We start from the raw sequence: 21,464 nt of genomic DNA, 5'->3' as shown, positions 1-21,464 counted from the left end.
GCGTGCGTTAAAAATCTGAAGATGGCTGCCAGAGGCGGGGCTTAGGGAGAGGGCAGTCATGACCCAGAGACCAGTGATCGGTTACTAATGAGAAAGACAGATCAGAAACTAAACTGATACTGATTTTTTCTTTACCGAGGATTCCCGGCCTGACGATGGGGAATATTCATGAGCATGTGAATCCATGCCAGACCCCATGCTGGAGAACATTGTTTTTTTCCTGGGAGCGGATACCTCCCATGTGGGTTGTCCGTCTGCAAGCCCAGGCTGCAGCTCTGGCTGTGCTACGTTACAGGTGTCACCTCTGGGGAGGAATGGTGATCCTGCCGGGGATCCCTGGAGCTGCCGCTGTGCTTAGGGGACGGTACACCCACATGGTGCATGGATGTCCAAGCCCGGGGACATCACCTCCAACCGCCCTGGAGTTGCGGCTGGGCTGCATTACAGCTGTTCCCTTTGGGGAGGTATTGGCACACTGCCGGGACTCCCTGGTGGGGAGAAGCTGTAACGCAGGCCAGCCAGAGCTCCAACAAAGTCGGTGGTAATATCCGTGGCCTTGGACACCCTTCTCCCATGTGGGTCTTTGGTGGGGGTTCCCTGTTTTCCTTGCTGGCTTCGACACACCGCCAAAAATACGTGGCCTAGCTTCCCACATCCCCACACATGTCCCGATGAAAACGGTACCTCGCATGTGTAGGTGCACCTACCGGGGCGCAAAAGAAAAAGGGTAAGGAAAACCAAGGAAAACAGGGAACCCCATGCATTTCCGAAAAGAGGTCACCCGTGGGAACATAGGAAGTAGCCAGAGGGGAGCCCACTTGCTCCCACCGCCCAGGCTACATCATCGCCAAATTTCCTGTGTGGAATCACATGCACATTCAACATTGCAGACACTCTCCTGGCATTCCATTCATGACCTCATACCCGCAGACACACTCCTGGCATTCCATTCATGACCTCATACCCGCAGACACACTCCTGGCATTCCATTCATGACCTCATACCCGCAGACACTCTCCTGGCATTCCATTCATGACCTCATACCCGCAGACACACTCCTGGCATTCCATTCATGACCTCATACCCGCAGACACTCTCCTGGCATTCCATTCATGACCTCATACCCGCAGACACACTCCTGGCATTCCATTCATGACCTCATACCCGCAGACACTCTCCTGGCATTCCATTCATGACCTCATACCCGCAGACACACTCCTGGCATTCCATTCATGACCTCATACCCGCAGACACTCTCCTGGCATTCCATTCATGACCTCAGACCCGCAGACACTCTCCTGGCATTCCATTCATGACCTCATACCCGCAGACACTCTCCTGGCATTCCATTCATGACCTCATACCCGCAGACACACGTCATGCATTCAGGGGGGGACCCAGTCAAAGGAAAGACAGTCACAACACCTCCCTTCCTTCCTTCCCCACAACCAACCACACATACACAAACCCATCACTGCACACCAAAAAACAAGCACTCAACCCAATACCGTAAACTAGAAAATGGCTATTCAACCCACTGGCAACAGGACCACACCAACAAAACTACCCACTAAACCAACAAGACAATACTGCCCACCTTCTGCCCACCATTGGCACCAGAGAACCTCAAACCTGCCACGTTCAAGCACTGCCAGCCCCACATGGACCACCAAACCACACAACCAGAAACCCTAAAAGACACCAAACACCTTCCATCCACAAGTGCCACTCTTGGGTCTTGGGACTGCCACCCCTAAGCAGGTGCTGTCCCTATATGGACTGGCACGTTGCCCCACTGCACCAAAACAAGGACCTAGCTAACGTCCCCATCTAACAATTCCAAGCCGATCTAACAAGGAACAACCGGGACGTGCAACACCACGCACACACTTGCACAGACCCAAACACACTACAAATACACCATGGCAACAACCACGCACGGTAGGCTACCAGACATGGAAAACTCTCACCAACCCCAGTTTGTTGGCCATACAAACTGGGCCATCAGATGTCCAAATCCTGAGAAAGGATCAAACATCTTAACACACGCAAGATAAACCTCCAGCGGCCAGATGGAAAGGAAACCAAAAATGTCACTGCATTCTCACGAAAATGCCAAAAGTTAATTGACATTCTCAGTGTGAACAACAAAAAATGGAACACTAGATTAGAAACCTACATTAAGATGAAAGGGCTAACTCTCTCGCCCCAAATCACCAGGGACCATTCCCCAAAATTAGCCACCACCTGCGACACAGTCTCTAGCCATCTCAATTCCAACATGTCTCCATCCAGATTACTTACCACTACACCTGGATACTTAATACCACACCTGGGAGATACTCCCATCCGGATACCACACCAGGGAGACACTCCCGTCAGGCAAACCACCAACGGTCTTTTCCCACTGGACACTGTAAAACACTAACAAAAGAAAACTGAATGTGGGGGGGCATCCCAACCACACCAGTACAACAAACAGCTTGCGGGCAGTGCCCTGCTCCACACCCGTTAACTCAGTCCAACTCAACATCAACGGGCTACTACTCACCTGTCAACTCAACACCAGGGAGTACTCATACTACCCACATCAGTCACATAGGAACCTGGAGAATTTGCACCCATGCCAACATATTCACGTCCCTGTTCTTTTGCCATGCTATATAACATTTTAGCTGCAGTGCAACTTCAAAACACTGAACATGTCATGCATTAATGGGCCAAGACATTAACCGGCAGGCTGTCGCCAGACTCGTGATGATTTACCGCCACCTGACTTGCCGGAATAACTGGGGCATTGCAGCCTCGGCGGTCCGGTAAGTCATGCGGCTGCATTCGTAACTCCCCATTCACATAGGACTCAATAGGAATGGGGAGGGCGCAACAGTGCCAGTGCTTCCATCAAAGTCTGTGTGCGGGTGCCGTCCCACCCGCCAGGTCTGACCTGGCAGGCGTGACGCCACCCGCTCGCAGACTAGTAGTGTGCCAGTCCACTAACCACAGTGCCGGTAGGCTTACCGGCACCATTATTACCGGACCGGCACACATGTAATGAGGCCCATAATAGTGTCCCAACATACATTTTGTAAAAGCACACTGCAGTGACCTAAACATGGAAAACCCTAGCATTCTCATGATACCCCAGCATACCTTTTCTACAAATACACTGCAGTGACCTAAACATGGAAAACCCTAGCATTCTCATGATACCCCAGCATACCTTTTCTACAAATACACTGCAGTGACCTAAACATGGAAAACCCTAGCATTCTCATGATACCCCAGCATACCTTTTCTACAAATACACTGCAGTGACCTAAACATGGAAAACCCTAGCATTCTCATGATACCCCAGCATACCTTTTCTACAAATACACTGCAGTGACCTAAACATTTTGCTGCACTGTTCTCTTAAAACATGGGGAATCTTAACTCTCTGGGGACCTTGCAAAGCCTCACATACCACAAACATTTTTGATGCAAGATTTTCAAACCATTTAATTTCCAACTAAATTAATCTAAGCTAGAGACTAACATCCTCTACACAAGAAAAACACATCCTCCTAGCACTCCTTCAAAACTCATGGTTCACAGTACCCAACGAATGTTGAATTAATTCCAAATAGATTCACCTCACATCCACACGGATGCATACACTTGGGAATCAACCCGAACAGACCAAACGACACACCGTATTACAGTGCAAAAGATATCACAGACACATAATTGGGAACTTTCCCAGAACAGCGGAAATGTCGTGGGCACAACCCAAAACTTGTGAAGTGATTTGTACTTGGCTTTGAGCCACAAGACCGTTAACAAGCAAATAGTCAGCAAACAGAATGGTAGCATCGCCGGCAATTGCCACCCACATTGGCGTCAGGCAGTAGGACAGTGTACCCATCAGCCGTGTTCATAGACTGCCTCCAAACTGCCTCAGTTGAAAGACAGCATAGTCAGTCCCCCACTGCCTCTCGGGTTCCTGCAAACTTTCCAGGATGAAGACCGGCTTCCATGTCACACCGGCACACGTTATCAGGTGCTTCCCCCTCAAGCACATCATTGCTCGGTGCCAGTATTCTAACCGATCACCAGCTCCCCCAATGATCTTGCTGACATCACCACTCGCACTGAGATTGCAGAACTGATCGGAGCTCTGCCATGCCAATCATCACTTCAGCTGGCCGTCATTTTTCTCACCTGTGACATACATTGTTCAGGCACTGCAGTAACTCCCCACGGCACAGGTGAACCTTAGCCTACCGTATGATTCACAAAGCGCTGGTAACACATCGAGAGCTTTGTAGAAGTCAATTCCTTCCAATATTTTTTCTGCCACCAAACTGCAAATTTACACTACCTGACAGCCACACTGTGTACTGGGAAACTCCTCTGGACCTGGCATTGGAGTGCTCAACTTAAAATGTTCTGGGCCCATATACCCAGTGGCCCCAAGGCACTCTGGCCGGCGCACTCCACTCCTTTAGGCCCTTTGCGTGCACCATTTTCCTCTCCTTGGGGGCTCAACCAAAAGGAGTTCTTGGGTTTTCTGGCACCCTTGCTCGCTTTGGACGATAGGAATGCAGTCTCTGAACTCCTCGCAATCCCTTATTGCTACAAGAAAGTCCCTGGCCTTTTTTAAACCAGTCTGGCACTCTTATTTCCCCTAGGTGGTGGGACTCCTCTTTAGGGGGCAGTGGGCCCCCTCTCTTTTCTTTCTCCAGCTCTCTACTTCCCTTGCTGCACACCCCGCAGCTGTCTCCTTTTTCCTCCCTGGCGCTCATACACACAGGTACTGTCTTTTCCGGGGGTTCTCCAAGGTCCTCACAAAGGCATCCTTGTCACCAATTGTTATGATAACTAGTAAGGAATACTCAGATAGTCAGCTGTCGGTTCTTCCAATAGCTTTAAATCAGGTTTCAATGTCAATCAGGTTACATTAGGAACATAAGAAGGATAGGACGTACAGTCAGAGGGGAGCCCACTGGCCCACTGGCTCCCACCACCCAGGCTACATCATTAACAACTATCCTGGGTGGAATCACATTCACACTCAACATTCCAGACACTCTCCTGGCATTCCATTCATGATCTCATACCTGCCGACACGCACCATGCATTGAGGGGGGGGGGGGTAGGATAAAGCAGGAAGACATGCATTCAGTGGAATGGATAAAGTACGGAGGGAGCCAGTCATAACACTGGCCTGCCGACCTGCTCCAAAGGCACTACAGACTCTCCATCTGCTCTCAGAAGAGGGTCTACATACAAGCCTGCATCTCTGCGGCTACTAACAACACCGCTGAACTTTTCAAAATCTGCAAGGAACTCGCCAACCCAACTTCTGCCTACACTCCTCCTTAGCCTTCCCCGGCACTCTGCACTTCTCTGGCCTCTCATTTCATTTCTAAAACTCAGGACATCTTGTCACTCTCCCCGACTGCTCACCCTTCTCCCTCGGCTACTCTAAGGCTTCCCTTGGAACCCCCTCTTCCCTCCTACTTTCCTCTTTTTCTCCATTAACACCTGATGAGATTTCTAGACAATTCCGCTCTATGAAGGTCTCATCCAAACAGGAGCCCCCCCTGCTCCTCCACACCTATCAAGGACAACATTGTCCAGTTTGCTACAGCCTTGGCCGACTTCTGCAATCACTCCTTTGCCACTGGATCCTTCCCCTCACTCCTCAAGCACTCCCATGCATCATCTCCTCAAAACGCCTTCAGACAACCCTTCCTGTCTGGCAAACTACTGACCTATCTCTATTACCCCCTTCCTGGGTAGACTCTTGGAGAAGCTGGCCATCTCCCAGCTTACCCACCACTAACCATCACTCAACTAGGCTTCACACAACGCATTAACAAGCCTACACACACTAAAGGCAGAACACTGGACTGGTTGGCCGATGCCAACTGTAACATTTCCCTTCTCAACATCTCACCTTGCGCCTGGACAGACCACCACTTCACCATTACCTTTGCCATTCCTAAAGACACTCATAAGGATGTACCCACAAGCACTGCTCCACAAGTTACGTCCAGGAACACACATAATATCACCATAGAGAATCTAAGACCACTTCTGCATCCAATCACCAATATCCAGACCATCACTAATACTGACTCTACCTCCTTAGTTGACCTCTACAACACAATGGAACAAACCCCAAACCAAATTGCACCTCTAAAACTAAGAAAGGCTAAACCCATCGCCCACGTGAACAAATGGTTCTCTGCAGAACTAAAAGCACTACAGAATATCAAAATATCAAAAAATCTTCCAAAGCCAGCTGGGGAAAAGCCCATTCCTCCTCCACCAAAGAAAAGTTCTCCTTCACAGTTGCCACTTACAAAGCTGCCATTATGAACACTAAAAAAGAGATATTCAACTCCAGAATTCAGAATGCTAAATCCGGCACAAAAGAGCTGTTCTCTATCCTAAGGAAACTGGAATCGCCAGTGCTGACAACCGTCGACTGCATTAAGGACAAAGCCTGGTGTGACAACATCCAGCAAGCTTTATCAAACAAAATAGCTCTCCAGCAAGCCAATATAGTCTAAAAAAGCCGACCTCGCCCCTTAAGACCACTCTCGTAACGTACCTAGCTCTCTTCAACCAGACTGTCCCCCTTTCCACTTCTCCCCAGTCACGGTGCAGGAAGCAGTTAACATAATTGCTAGCCTCAAACCTTCTGTCAAGGCGGCCTGTGCCCTGCCACAGTTATCAAGGATGGCGCGAAAGACTTAGCTCCCTTTATCACCACCTTTATTAATTCATCATTTAAGAACGCCTCTGTCCCAAACACCTTAAAGAAGCGTGGCCCTGCCACTACTCAAAAATCCCAATCTAGACCCTAATATACTGACCAACAATAGACTCATCACAACTGTCCCATTCCTTCTGAAAATATTAGATCCAGTAGCATACATCCAAATACAACAACATCAGGAAGATAATAACCTCCTAGGTCTGCGACAATCCAGCTTTAGACCCAGGCATGGGACGGAAAATTCCAAATGGATGAAGCTACAGACAAGGGCAAGCTGGCCATCCTGCTCTTGTTGGACTGGTCAGCAGCCTTCGACTTGGTCGACCATCAAACTCTGACTAAACTCCTTTCTTTGGCAGCTGCATTCTCCCATAATGCCACCAACTGGATTCAATCCTTCCTCTCCAATAGAACAACCAGGGTCTTCACCCCATCGACCGCGGCTGCTCCAGTCCCCATCCAATGTGGAATCCCCCAAGGGTCCTGCGTTTCTCCCATGCTTTACAACATGTTCACTAAGCTCCTCTTTGACTGTCTTGATGATCTGGGTGTCGCATACACGAATAGCACTGATGACACCCAGGTCCTCATTACCCTCACCGGTTGCTATGAGAACGATGTTGTAAAACTAAATGAAATCTTCCTTGAAATCCAGGCCTGCATGGCTACTCATAGCCTCTGCATAAATGACAAGACGGAACTGCTGATCGTGGGATCTCAGGCCTGTCTTAATGAACTCGACCCCCGTTACCAGTCATTCACCATTGACGGCAACATTATAAACGTATCGAAAGAAGTCAAAACGTTGGGTGTCTACCTCGACTCCACACTTTCGCTTAAAAACCAAATAAATGCCACCATCTCTTCCACTGCTTACACCAATAAACTTATTAATGCTTGTAAACCATTTTTGCCCACTAACAGCTGCCTCACCTTGGCTAGAGTGCTGATACTGTCCAAACTGGATTATTGCAACACACTCTTTCTTGGACCTACGAATCATAATCTGAACAGATTACAGGTTCTTCAGAACAACACCCTCAGATGTGCCCTCAATTTACCTCGCACTGTGCCCATTTCTACCTTCAGAAAGGTAGCTCACTGGCTCCCAATCCGTGAAAGAATTAAATTGCGGTCACTCGTCATTACACATAAATGCCTCTCCCTGACAGCACCTCAATATCTATCAGACAAATTTACAAGACAGTGCTCCACCAGACCAACCAGATCCCCATACCTGCACCAACTGAACATTCCTAAATTTAACTTGAAAACAGTAGGGGGTGCGAGTTTCCCTTTGCTAGCTGCGAAATGCTGGAACTCATTCCCCACGGACTTAGAGCGGAACCCTCCTTTTGGTGCTTCAGAGCCAAAGTGAAGGACTTGCTGTCTACCCAGTAATACTACTCCTGCTCTATCGTGTATCATCTGTGTTGCCAGACGACTCGGACCAGTCTGTAACCTGGTCCCATATTGTATTTATTCTCTATTTACTCCTGTCATTTGTAATGTTGTGCAGGTGTAACCTTCTGTTGCAGCTCCACACTGCCATCTTGCAACATTTGCGTTATCCATCGACTCAGACCATTCTGTAACCCGGTCCCATACTGTATTTATTCTGTAGCTACCCTTGTCACTTGTAATATTGTTGTAATATTGTAACATTGTTGTATGTGTAATCTTTCTGCCTTAGCTCCACACTGTAACCGATATGGTTGCTACAAGTCTAATGCGCCCATGTTACCCTAGGATTTGGTTGCGCTATACAATTAAACTAAACTACACTAAACTGAATCTGTTGGCTGTCTCAACTATTACTAGTCTGGCTTCAAAACTGCCAGAGGCACAGAAACTGCTCTCCTGAACACCTGTGAAGACCTGCTCTCCAATGTCGATTCCAGCTCTCCTTCCGTTCTCATCTTTCTTGACCTTTCCTCTGCCTGTGATACTGTCAATCATGCCACCCAGATAAATCGGTTCCGTGATGCCCTTGGCATCACAGACCGGGCTCAGGACTGGTTGACCTCCTTCCTCTCAGATTGACCTTCCCACGTCAAACTGGGACCTTTTCTCTCCACCATCTCACTCTCCCCCTGCAGAGGCCCTCAGGGCTCAATCCTCTCGCCTTGGCTGTTCAACATCTACCTGAGTCCTCTAGCCCACTTCATTTAAACCTTCTCTCCTAACTTTCAATATCATGCAGATAACACACAGATCTTCAAGCTTCCCTCCTCCGACGCCTTTTCTTCTTCCTCCTCTCTCATTCCTCACAGTCTGCTATTCAGGCATTTTGCTCTGCGAACACTCTCTGCCTTAATGCCAGCAAGGCAGAGATCCTTCTCATTGGGACCCCTGCTCCCTCTTCCCCCGCCACACCCTGGATGCCCTCCATGGGCACCTTCCCCTCACCCTCCTGTGAGCCAAAAAACCTTGGTGTCATCTTCGACTTCTCTCTCTCCTTCTCGTCTCACACCACGGACCTTGCCAAGACCCACTTTCAGCTGCACCTCCTCAGAGGAATTCTCCCTTTCTTCACCTTCCCCAGAAACTCAAATGTCTCCAGAGCTCGGGTTCTCCCCAGACTGGACTACTGCAACAGCCTCTTCCTTAATCTGCCTAACTGCACCTAACTTTGCCCCTTCCACCAATCCAAAACAGGCTGAGAGACTGCTCCTTGGCCTCAAGCCCAGAGACTGCAGCTCTGCAGCCCTAAAATCTCTCCAGTGGCTGCAAGGATCAAGCTCAAGACCATCAGCATCATCCACAAGGCTTTCTTTTTTTTTTTAATTTTATTGGTTTAAATTCAAACCTTTAAAATATTTCACAAAGCAAAATTAAGAATTAAAAATTAAAAATAACACACATTGGGCCTCATTACACGGAAGGCGGTGAGCCATGGCGCTATTAGCGCCATGGCTCATGCCGGTAAAATACCGGCACCGCCTTGGCGGAAAGGGGATTTACCGCCCCATTCCATGGTTGGTGGGGCGGTAAATCCCCCTTCCGCCATTGCCCTTCCCCATTCCCATTCCTGCCCCATAGGGCTCTATGGGAATGGGGAAGGCGCTAATTACGGCACCGCAATTTTGCGGTGCCGTAATTAGCTCCGAGGTCCCTTAGCGGGTTGGTTTTTAACGCCTGCAAAAAGCAGGCGTTAAAGCACCAATCCGCTAAGGGACCTCGTAGTAAGGCGGTAATGGTTAACGGTCACCGTTACCATTAACGGTGGCCGTTAACCATTACCGCCTTCCGTGTAATGAGGCCCACTAACCTTTATCATTTCTCCCCAATTAACCTCCCCCATTTATCCCCAAATCTTGACATTGCTCGATCGTTCTTAAAGTACATAGAACGCTTGGTCTGGCCGTCTCCTAATTACTCATTGTTGTCCTTTAAGCTCTCTTCTATGTCGGCCAGGAAGGAGGTCAAGGGTATGTCCAAACCATTCCACATGCTCTGCCACCACACATCAGCGCACGCCGACTGATGATCGTCGTGCCACCGGCCCAGATGAATTGATCTTACTCCTTTTTACACAACCGACAGATGGGATTTAGACCCACATTGCACGCCCAGTGACCAATTCGATCCCTGGTTTTCAATGCATTTAGCCGGTATAGCATAAATGATCTTCTAGCTTTCGGATTCAGAAAGCGAGTCAGATATTTTTGAAGGATGTTGTACCCTCTTGCTTCGGCAGGTGAATCTTTCATCGCGCTTGCAGCTAGACGTTCAGTACATCTATTTATCCAGTCGGCGCGCCATAATGTCACTTTAGCTGCCGTTGGATTTGTGTGAAAAGTTTTCAAGTTGATGTTATTCATTACTAAAAGATCTTCACATTGTTTAACCCATTGCGAGAGGATATCTGGACCTTCTGATGGAGCATGATGGAATATCTGAAATTGGAATATTCCTTCCTCTACTCTGGTTTTTCGAAACAGTGCTAGCTGGTTCCAGCATATCCTAGCGTGCAGTGAGATTAGAGGAAATTCATATCTTATACAGGCTGATGCAATTCCAGGCGGTAAGCTTAAGGACTTAGTCCAGAACATATGTTCCAGTGAGGCCCAGTGAGTCGACGGGCATCCAAAAGCATTTTCCGCACCGTAGGTCAAGATCCGGACAACTTTTTGTTCATAAAAATTACGCAGCGGTTGCATTGAGAAGCGCCCGTATTTTCTGTGTATCACTAGGCCCTGACAAGCCAGCTGGCCACACTTTCGCTTCGAGTCTGCTACCCAAGGCTCGTCGCAGATACTGGAATCATGCCGAGATATTTTACACTTTTTGAGATTTGCAATTTCTCTTGATATAAAGACCACACATGTCTTAAGCCCCTTGATTTCCGGCTTGTTTTTAAGTTCTCAAAAACCAGTATTTCAGTCTTGGTAGTATTGATCTTTAAGTTGTTCTGGCACACATATTTTTGAACTGCTTCCAGTTTGCTTTGGAGCCCAATTGGTGTCAAGTCAAGGATTACCAAGTCGTTAGCATACAACAGCCAGCTTACCTTCGATGAATTGAGTTTTGGTGGAAAAGATATCACAGATTGAATCGTTGCACCGATAGAGATAAAAAGGCTGAAAATTGCTGCTGCTAACGGGCAACCCTGCTTGACACCTTTATGCGTCTTGATTTGAGCAGATAAGGTCCCAGATTGATCGAGCCGAATTGCAATTGAGGTGTCAGTGTGAAGTTCTTTAATTGCTGCAAGTAATCTGACTGGACAGCCCCACAATTCCAATTTTTGCCACAACACTTCACGGTCGATCATGTCAAATGCCATGGAAAAGTCAACAAAGGCAAGATACACTCTCGTGCTTGTTCTTAGGGCGTCCATTTTCAGCAGATTTAATACAAGCAGGTTCAGAGAGCACCCAACAGATTTCACAAAACCCGCCTGTCTTTCGTCCACTCTATTTGCTGTTTTCGCCCAAGCAGTCAGTTTTATTTGCAACAAAGATGTGAAAATCTTGCCCAGAACATCAAGCAAGGCCACCGGTAGGTAGTTTTTCGGTGATGATCTATTACCTTTCTTGAATATAGGCACTATTATCCCTGTCTTCCATGAGGCTGGTATTTGATTTTGCGAGTTGATTCTTACAAATAAATCACAACACAGGTCAGCCCATAAGTCAGGAAACTGTTTAATCATACAGTTCGACAACCCATCCGGGCCAGGTGCCCGAGAGTTTTTTGCTCTCACGATTATCTCACAGATGTCGTCTTTTGAGAACTGTAGATTCCATGATATTATGTTAGAAATTGACTTATTTGGAACGAGATCTTTATGATATAGGGCTGTGAAGTGGTTCACCCACTCCATTTCTGGAACCGGGCAAGCTCGCAGGGCCACTTGCGGGGTTTCCATGCAATTGATTGTTCGCCAGAACTCACCACTGTTTTTATTCATTAGAATCTTCATCATTGCTTCGGCATCATTCTGGTGTAATATTGCTCGATGGCTTTTAATCCAATTGTTGTAAGATTGTCTAACTGCTTTGTTTTTCGCTGCTATTTCTCCCTTTGGGCCTTGATTATTTTTTCGAATTTCCGCTCTCATCGTTCTTTTTCGTTGTTTTATCATAAGATCAAAACTATGTTTTTTCTGAAAAGACCAGTTTTCAGACCAATATTTTTTGTTTTGAATTGCGTCAAGATTGGCACATAATCAATCTCCTTCGACGTTGACTTGCATTGATTGCAGATTGTGATTACCTCCTTTTCTTCCAGCTTTAAACAAAAGCGATTTGGTTCCACTGAAATTTTAGTGTTCCATTTTTTACTCTGCGGGCCTCTTAAATCTTGAAATTTTAGTTCCAGCATTTGGTGGTCACTGTTGTTCATTGTCCGAATTTTCATTGAGTTAATTTTCCCATGCATGGTGTCAGAAACGAAGATATAGTCAAGAATGGAACTTTGGCCTTCTCGCTGCCACGTCGGCCTTGCCGGTATATCACCTTGCGTGCAGCTATTTAGCATTGAGAGACCTCTTACTTCCATTTCGTCTAACCATGATTTTGCTAAATGACCTTTGAGGGAACTCTGTGGATTAAAGAAGTCAATATTTAAATCACCACAGACAATCAAACCACTTCCAGTACTGGACTCTAACAAATTATCAAGAATAGCGGTAACCTGATCAATAAAACGTTGTATCCCAGTTCGTTGATGGTTCCAATATAAATTAATAATATGGATCGCATCGCAAGCCTTGTGAGTAACAGATTTTCTTATCTCGCAGACTTGAATGTAAGGCGTGTAATTCACTGATTTCAGCAAGCGGTATCCTGACGACCGTTTGATCATTGTCAAGAGACCAGCTAAAGGGCGGCCCTTCTCGGCCTTAATAGCTGGGTTCAGCGCACATTCAAAGTCTGTGATAGTTGGTAATTCACACATCCAGGTTTCCTGGAGACAGATCAGTTGTAGCTCGTGTGCCCAGTTGTTGTTTAAGAGATGTAAGAAGCCACGTGTGTTCTATGAAGCAAAGGACCAATCCTGAGTTACGTTAGACTTTAGGCGTTAGCTGTTCGAATTTGTATTTAAAGCAGAGGCCATCCAGTTCCAATCTTCCCCTGGGGTGTGTGCTCTTTGGTTGCTAGATTGTATAGAAGAGGGTTTATCGGATAGTCTCGCATTATCTATGGTAATTTAGATTTTCTCCATAGGACTTGTTCTGATCTTCGACTCCTGTTCTACCGCCGCCGAACTTTGAAGCGGGAAAGCGGTTAGTTGGACATTACGAACTAGTCCACTCTTACTAGATTGAAGCTGCCAGTTTTGGGACATTTGATCCCTCTTTCTCAAGTCCTCCAATGGTGCGGAGTCACCCTTGCTAGAAAGCAATGGCTCCCCTTGACTAATTTTCATCTCTTCTTTTTCACATTGATTTGGGTCCAGCACTTTGTAGGTATCAAAACCTAGCGACAGCAGCTCTTCATCTGCCTCCAAGATTACGTTTGCAATTAAATTGGAGTTTAGATGTAGAATCACCTTGTCAGTACACAAGTCATCTGGAAATTCAATGATTTTCAAGTGTTTTGACTCGAGAGAACGGAGTCGAGGAACATGATGCAACAACCTTAACACATTTGTTCGATTCAAAATTAGTTTATCGGTGCTCTCCAGTGGCCCTAACATTAGTTTAATCAGAGACGACGGCTCCGCCAATCGGGCCAGAGGCAGCCGGTTTTTGTTTTTCTGATTTTGCGCCGGCATTTCTGAATGGTGGAAGTCCAATTTCTGAAACTTAAGTGCTTTGGCGTTTGAGTTGCCACTCGCCACTAATTCGATTCCTCTCTTCAAAATCACCCCATTCGGAAGACGCTGACTTAAACCATCAGCATTCAGGGTTTTAGATTGTTCTTGGGTCCTTTGTCTATCTCTTTTTTCTTGTAATGTGATGAACTCCGGACTCCTTGGTTCACTGCCTTCATCCGTTGTCTCTGCAGCAGGAGGAATTATCTCACACACTCCGTCTCTAACCTTCCGTGTAGGATTGGTTGAGAGATCTTGCCACTTCTGTGGTACACTCGGTAACTGATTTAGGTTCTTAGAATTTTATTCTGATGAAGATTCAGCAACTCTTTGAGTGTCACTTGTTTCCACAGGAGCGTTCACAACTTCGACGTCATCCCCAACCTTGTCTTCATAGACTGATAGTTCCACTAAGTCCACCTGTATAGCCAATTCCTCTTCGTTGAGCGGACTCTCCATAACATTCGACTTTGCATCCCCTTGATCGATGTGAGCGATTTTAGTCTCTTTAATTGTGTCTTCTAATTTTAAACTTGTAGAAATAGCCTTGTCAACTAATTGAAACATATTTAGATTACGCAGACATTTTCGGGCTCCTTTTTTTCGGGCTGGCATGTTTTTTTGCTTTTTTGTTGGGGGAGATTTTTCTTTACACCCACCGTCAGAGTAGGTTGCGCTTCTGCATCTGAGTTTCCAAAAATGGGAAATAGACCTGCCAGCTCTGGTTGCCCTAGCGGCACATCTTGCGGGACGGAGACCAAGTCCGATATTTTCTGACAAGGGGATGAGCCAGAAGCCGTTTGAAAGTCCACCAAGGCTGGATTCGATGCGTTTTCTGCTTGTAGAAAAGCTGTATTAAACGAAGTTTCAAGCAAGTTTGATTGGCTTTGCCGTTTATCGTGTGACTTATTGACCGTCGTCTGATTTCCCACCTCAGAATCCATCAATGAGGCACCCACTTTAGGTCCTTCATTAACCAAGTCAATCACTTCAATCAGCGAGCTTTCTGGTGACCTGTTAGCTTGGAGAATAAAGTTATGCGGTTGGGCCAGCTGTGTTTGGCAAACAGACTTTGTGGCCAGCTTGGGAAAGTTAACTACAGCAAATGAGTTGGAAACTGAAGCTTTACTTCCCAAGTCTTTCTGATTTCCGTCATTCTTCAACTCTTCACTTTTTTTGCACTATATGTGACTTCTGAAATAAAGACAAGGCTTCCTTCGCCACTTCTGTGAACAGCTTTTTGTCGAGCAGATCATTCCGTTTGGCTTCATTTAATGCTTGTATGCGTGACAAAATTTGATGGTTCACTTCGTTTTGTTTGTATCCGTCCGTCCCCTGCTTTGCCTCTAGGGGAACCAATTTTGAATTCATCATTGCTAATAGCGTTGTGACGTCCTTCACATTTTCATTTAATGTTTCATACAACTTGGTGAATGGAGTGAGGGAAATTGCCATTGCAGATGTTAGAGCTATTAATAGGTCATTAGAGGGCACGTGGACACACAACGCTGGGTGCATGCTTTCAGTTCTCTCCTGTGAATCACGTGCAATTCGTCTAGAGCATACCCCTTCTCTCCTGATCTTTGGAAATGGACGTTCACCAATCGAGGAGTCTGTTTCAGAATCGTCTGATGAGTCTTCACGAAATGAACTTATACTTATATTAAGTTGGTTCCTCTTCCTATTAGGCAGTCCAGCATTGTATGGGATGGGCACTCTTTTCTGGGAATCAGCCACATTTCCCTCCTGTGACTGTACTGAACCGGCAGGAGACACAATCTCTCGTGGTTTGTGTCTTTTGTGATTATCAGATCCCCAGATATCTCGATTAATATCGGTGACGTTCATACAGTGTCTTTTCTGGGTGGCTTTATGTGGTGTATCATGGGTTGGAGTAGATACAGCCAACCGATCAGAGGTTCTGGATTTGTTCAGGTTTATCAGGTTTTGCAAAACTGCTGAAACCACCTCTAACGAATTTCTTTTGTCATTAACCACAGCAGAAGAAGCCTTTTCCACCGCATTCTGGACGTTTTCCTTCTGCCATGTTGTATTTACAGAAGATTCTTTATAAAGAGTGTCCATAAGGGACGGCTTGGGAATGTGGATCATAGCATGAGGAATGGAGGAAAAAGTCTCACGCTGAGAATCGTTTATAGCATGAATCGGTAACATAAGTGAAGCATGGGATGCACTTACTTCATGCAGGGACCGCTCTGGCACTCCCTGACTCACATGGCGACATGGTCCGGCCAAGAGCGGACTCAGATCGAGTAGTCACAACATCGCTCACATTCACATCCAGTGGAGCGACCCGGCGCTGCGCAAAATCTGCTCCGCGCGAGATCTCTGCAGCCGCGCCGGGCTCCCCCGCCGCCACAGGCCACACCCCGCAATCTTGCTTACCAACGTCATCCGTGGATGCCGCGGCAGGGGCTCGTGTCGCGTCCTCCATCGACCGCTCCGCAGCAACATCCTCGGTCGCCGGTGCTGCATCAATTAACACGGCCTCTCCAGACCCACACAGGGATCGTGACACTGCGGCCCCACCACTCGGTGAGTCAAGTTCACTATTGCTATTGCCGACGAAAACATTGGCAGCCTTTCTGTTCTTCTTTTTTGATGATATCAGCAAACCCTCCTTCACCAGGTCGGCTAATGAGAAGCCAGGGGGAGGCACTGTGGCGGGAGGGGTTAGATTTGACTGCACGGGCGAAGGCGTCGAAGCAGCATAATTTGGAGGCAGATTTCCCTCCTCCGGTCTTGAGGGTTCAAACACATCCTCTGTCAGAACCACAGATGGTTCTTCAGATAAATCTGTTTTATCAGTTGCCGATCCACAAGAGAAGTATTGGCTCGCCTGTTTAGTTCTCAGTCGTTTTGCAGGCATTGCATCTGAATTTGCAGTTCGTTTCACTTGGGCTCTAGTTCTTAAAATCTGATTTGTTGACATTAGATTAGATGGATCCATTGCTGGCGCTATGATCTGTGTATTACACCTTGCGCCGCTCGCCAAACAGCAAACAGCGATATCCTCAGCCCTTTGCACCTCAGGGCTTAGCGCCACAAGGGCGAAAGAGGCGGCCTTAAGTACCAGTTTTGCCTGGTCAGGTGACTAGGTCAGTCAAGCAGTTAAAGGCACAGGCACACGCACCTCTTTTCCTCTCCTCCTCTCTTCTGGTCTTCACTTGGAAGTAACGCTCGCCACAGCAAACAGTGATATCCTCAGCCCTTTGCACCTCAGGGCTTAGCCACAAGGCTTTCTGGGGCCTGGGACCTCGCTACATCCAACTCTCTCTCCCTAAATACCTGCCTGCTAGAGCCCTTTGGTCGTCTAGTTCTAACTCCCTGAAGATCAGATGCTTTTTCAAGCAGAGTGTGGGGGTAGGTATCTTTCCGCGGCAGGAGCCTCCCCCTGGAATGGCCTCTCCACCCCTCTCAGACTTGAACCAGATTCTGGAAGCTGTTCAAAACCTTCCTTTTCTCTTCTTCCTTCCCCCTCCCCCTCCTCATGTCCCTGGCTGCCCTTAACTAGCTGCCTGGTTTCCTCAGAGTCTCACAGGGCACCAGGTCCACCTAGTCCTGTCTCCCCCTGCACTTGGTCTCCTTGGTCTCCCCTGACCGCACTCTCCCTCAACCTGCAGTTGCCCTCCTGGGCTCCTCCCCATGCACTAGCCTGGCTGGGCATGCATCCTTGTAGCCCTTCCAGCCCCTTATTGCACATTTAGCTTGTGGACCTTCTGTACACCTTGGCCCCTCCACCCCCCGCTAGCACTCTCTTTCTCTGGCCCTTCTACCCTGCACTTCCGTAACATCTGGCAGGCAACGGACCTCCCGCACCAGAAGGCGTGCTGTCCTGTCATCCCGATGCATGGCTGCGCCCCTTTGGCAGTGCTGATGTTTGCCATGGAGACGGGCTACAGCATCTACTACGCTGTGTGACATCGAAGGCTGCATCACGTGACAAGTCAGCTGTTCCTTTCTGCTACGCAGCTTCGCAGGTCCCACCTCCACAGCCAAGTTTAAATGCGCCGTTCAGAAAAGGTACGCAGCTTCTATTTGCAGCGTTTATATCACTACGTTCTTCGTCTTTTTTCCTGTTTACGACCACGGCTATCCAAAGGACTTCCTTTTGCCTGATGTTCGGACTCCATGCAAATATCCTGTTGCTGACTTGGACCATCTACACAGACTTCTCTTGCCTAACGTATACTTTTGCTGATCCTTCAAGTTGCCCATCTCTCACTCCCCCCCCCCCCCCGCCCTGCTGTCCTCTAGATTCCAACAGCCTCACATTTTGTCTTGTTCACGCAGTCATGTTGCCGGGCCTGGATGTCAAACTGGAACTATATCCCCAAGTTCAGACGTCTGGTAAGCTTCTTATTGTTCTGTGTCCCTGCTGATTCAGAGCCCCGCCTTCCCAGGTCTTGTGGGGAACATTATCTCAGCAATTCCGTTTTCTCCTTGTTCGGAGATCATACATTACCATCAGTATCAGGGGTTCACGCACTCCTGACCATTCTGCTCTCATTGATATCCACTGCCCTTGTACCAACACAAACCTTTGCCACACCACCACAGTCTCATTGGTCCATGAAGAGATGCCGACAGTTAATCAACACCAGCGTGTGCACACAGAATGCTCTGCAGACCCCGTGCACCAACCCGGCTCTAGTGCGACCCTCGTGCTGCTCGGGTTATTCACCTGTACTAATCTTCCTGTTTGTTACTTTCTCTTGCCGTTGTTAACAGAACTAATGTTTGCTCAAGGACTGACTCTATCCCTGTTGTGGTAAGACTAATTACTCACCTCCATCTGTTATTATTCCCCTCTCCGCTCTCCTGTCGCCAGGGGGGTAATACTGGTTCTCATTTCCCTTCTTAGGTCCACTAACTATCCAAGCACTATCAACCAACATCCCAGGTATCTTGAGGGAGGATTCAGGTAATAGGCGTTCTTTTCATTCTCTGCCAGTATTAATCCATTGATTGTTTTTTCCTTACAGCTGTTGGTTTGGCAGTGCGTGTATTCCCTGCTCTTTAATTTGATTTACTCTTCTGTCTGTCCATATCATCCAGCAGAGGGGTGTATCATAGTAAAGAGCTCCCTCAGGTTGAGGAGGCCCAGGTTTTGTGAGAACCTGGGCTCGCGGTTGGAGTCTCAAGGTATTGTTGTCCGTCATCCTCCCTCCAGCCATTCCCCATTCTCATTCGAGCCCCCTATGGGGGCTCGAATGAGAATGGGGAATGGTTCCCGGAATGGGGACTTACCGGGTCCTCCAAGGTTGGAATGACCCAGTAAGTCCCTATTTCTGGAACCCAGACCCGGAATGTGGTAGCCAGGGTGCTAATAGCACCATGGCTACCTCCTACCTCGTAATGAGGCCCATAAATTATAAATGCCCAATAAATAAAAATAAAATGGAGCAGCAAAAACACAGAAGCCCCACAAAGCTTCTAGCACCTATTTTTCAGAGTAACTGCTAATCCTACGCAGAAAATAAGAGCCCTTGAAAATCTCTGCAATAGACACCCCCTTTCCCCCCTCAATCATGAAATTCTAGTCAAAGCAGAAAGATCCCATGAGAAACGACTAATTCCACACAGGCCTAGCTGACTTAATGCTAGAATCTCCGAGGCAGGATCCAACTTCACAAAACTCTTCACCACCCTTAGAGAGCTAGAAAACACCGCCCCTACCATAGCCCCTGCCCATGTGGACAAAACCTGCTGCTCCACCATTCAAGTCGCTCTCTGACAAAACGGGCATACTATGAGCAAAAATCACAACTAAAAAAGGGTCTTCTGGCAACCAAACCCCCCACACCACACCCACCCACCAAATCCCACCCACCAAATCCCACAAATCCCAAGTGCTCATTCCCAGACATGTCCTCCCCTCCTCCTCCTTTCTTCTTTGCATTTATTACACAAGAGAAAGTCCTAGAAACCATACATGCCCTTAAACGCTCTAACCGCATGGGGGACACCTGTCCAGCACACATAGGGCCTCATTACGAGGCTTGCGTTGACGGAATGAAGGGGGCCGGTCATTCCGTCAGGGCTGATTACAGGGTTCCCATCGTGGGACCCGGATCGAACGCCTGGTAAAACCAGGAGTGCTTTCCGGGTTCCGCGAGGGGAAGGAGGTAACAACAGGACACTTATAATGTGCTCGTTGTTACCTCCATCGCCATTCCCATTGAGCCCTATGGGGGCTCAAATGGGAATGGGGAATGGTTCCTGCAAGGAGGACTTACCGGGTCCTCCTATGTCAGAATGACCCGGTAAATGAGCCTAGTTTGGTGGCAGCCATGGAGCTATTAGCTCCATGGCTACCGCCAAACTCGTAATGAGGGCCATAGTTAAACTCTGTGCACCCACACTGACACCAATCATTACACCACAAGCGAAGTGGTGAAGGAGGCATAAATGCTGCATGGGTCACCCCTCTCCTAAAGAAACCTTCGCTCGACCCGACCATCCCCACTAACTATAGCCCAATCACCATGGTTCCCTGCTTACTAAGAATTCTAGACTGGAGTACCTACACCCAAGTCCAAACTTGCCTTGAACAACATCACCTACTACACAATCTGGTTTTAAACTCAAGCAGAGCACCGAAACAGCACTGCTTGACTTAACGATACAAATGGATCAAATACGAGACTCAGGGAATATAGCCATCCCCCTCCTCCTGGACCTCTCTGTCCCATTTGCGCTTGTTGATCACGAGACCCCATGCCAACACCTCAATGTTCACTTCCACTTTTTGGCTGAAGCTACAACTTGAATTAAATCCTTCTTCAGCAATCGTACCTCAAGGGTCTTCATTGGGAAGGCAGCTGCTGATCCCATTTCAGTACCTTGTGGTGTTCCCCAAGGTTCTTGCTTCTCCCCTACCCTCTATAACACTTACACTAAACCACTCATTGATCTGCTGGACTCCCTCGGAAACTACACTAATTTCACAGACGATACTTAAATCCCCATCTCTGGCAACTATACTTGCGATTCTATCACCATAAACAAACCAACATCATCACAAAGCAGACCTGCTTATAGTAGGCTCACCTTACCGGCTAAAAGATGGTTATAACTCATTCTCCACCTGTTGCGTTGATGGTTCCAACATTACAGTCCTCAAACATCTCAAATATCTTAAGAATACGATCACGGCAAAACATGTGCATTCATTACGTTCTGCATCCAGCACCACCCTCTGCGTTCATAGGTACAAAAAGAAGAGTGCAGGCGGCGTCAGTTTCTGTCACAGCCCCTACTCTCATCACCAGCTATATAGAATAGAATAGTTATTTTATAACGCGCTTAATACCAGAGTGTGGTTTCTAAGCACGGGATCGTGATTTGAACCTGTGTTGCACTGTGTTGTCTTGCTTCCAAGACAAACACGTTGCACCTGAGCTATCCT

The sequence above is a fragment of the Ambystoma mexicanum genome, chromosome 1p, assembly GCF_040938575.1.
Source record: "Ambystoma mexicanum isolate Mex_15411 chromosome 1p, UKY_AmexF1_1, whole genome shotgun sequence".
Lineage (NCBI taxonomy): Eukaryota > Metazoa > Chordata > Amphibia > Caudata > Ambystomatidae > Ambystoma > Ambystoma mexicanum.
The sequence above is the reverse complement of the archived record's forward strand: the minus strand, read 5'-3'. Positions refer to the sequence as shown.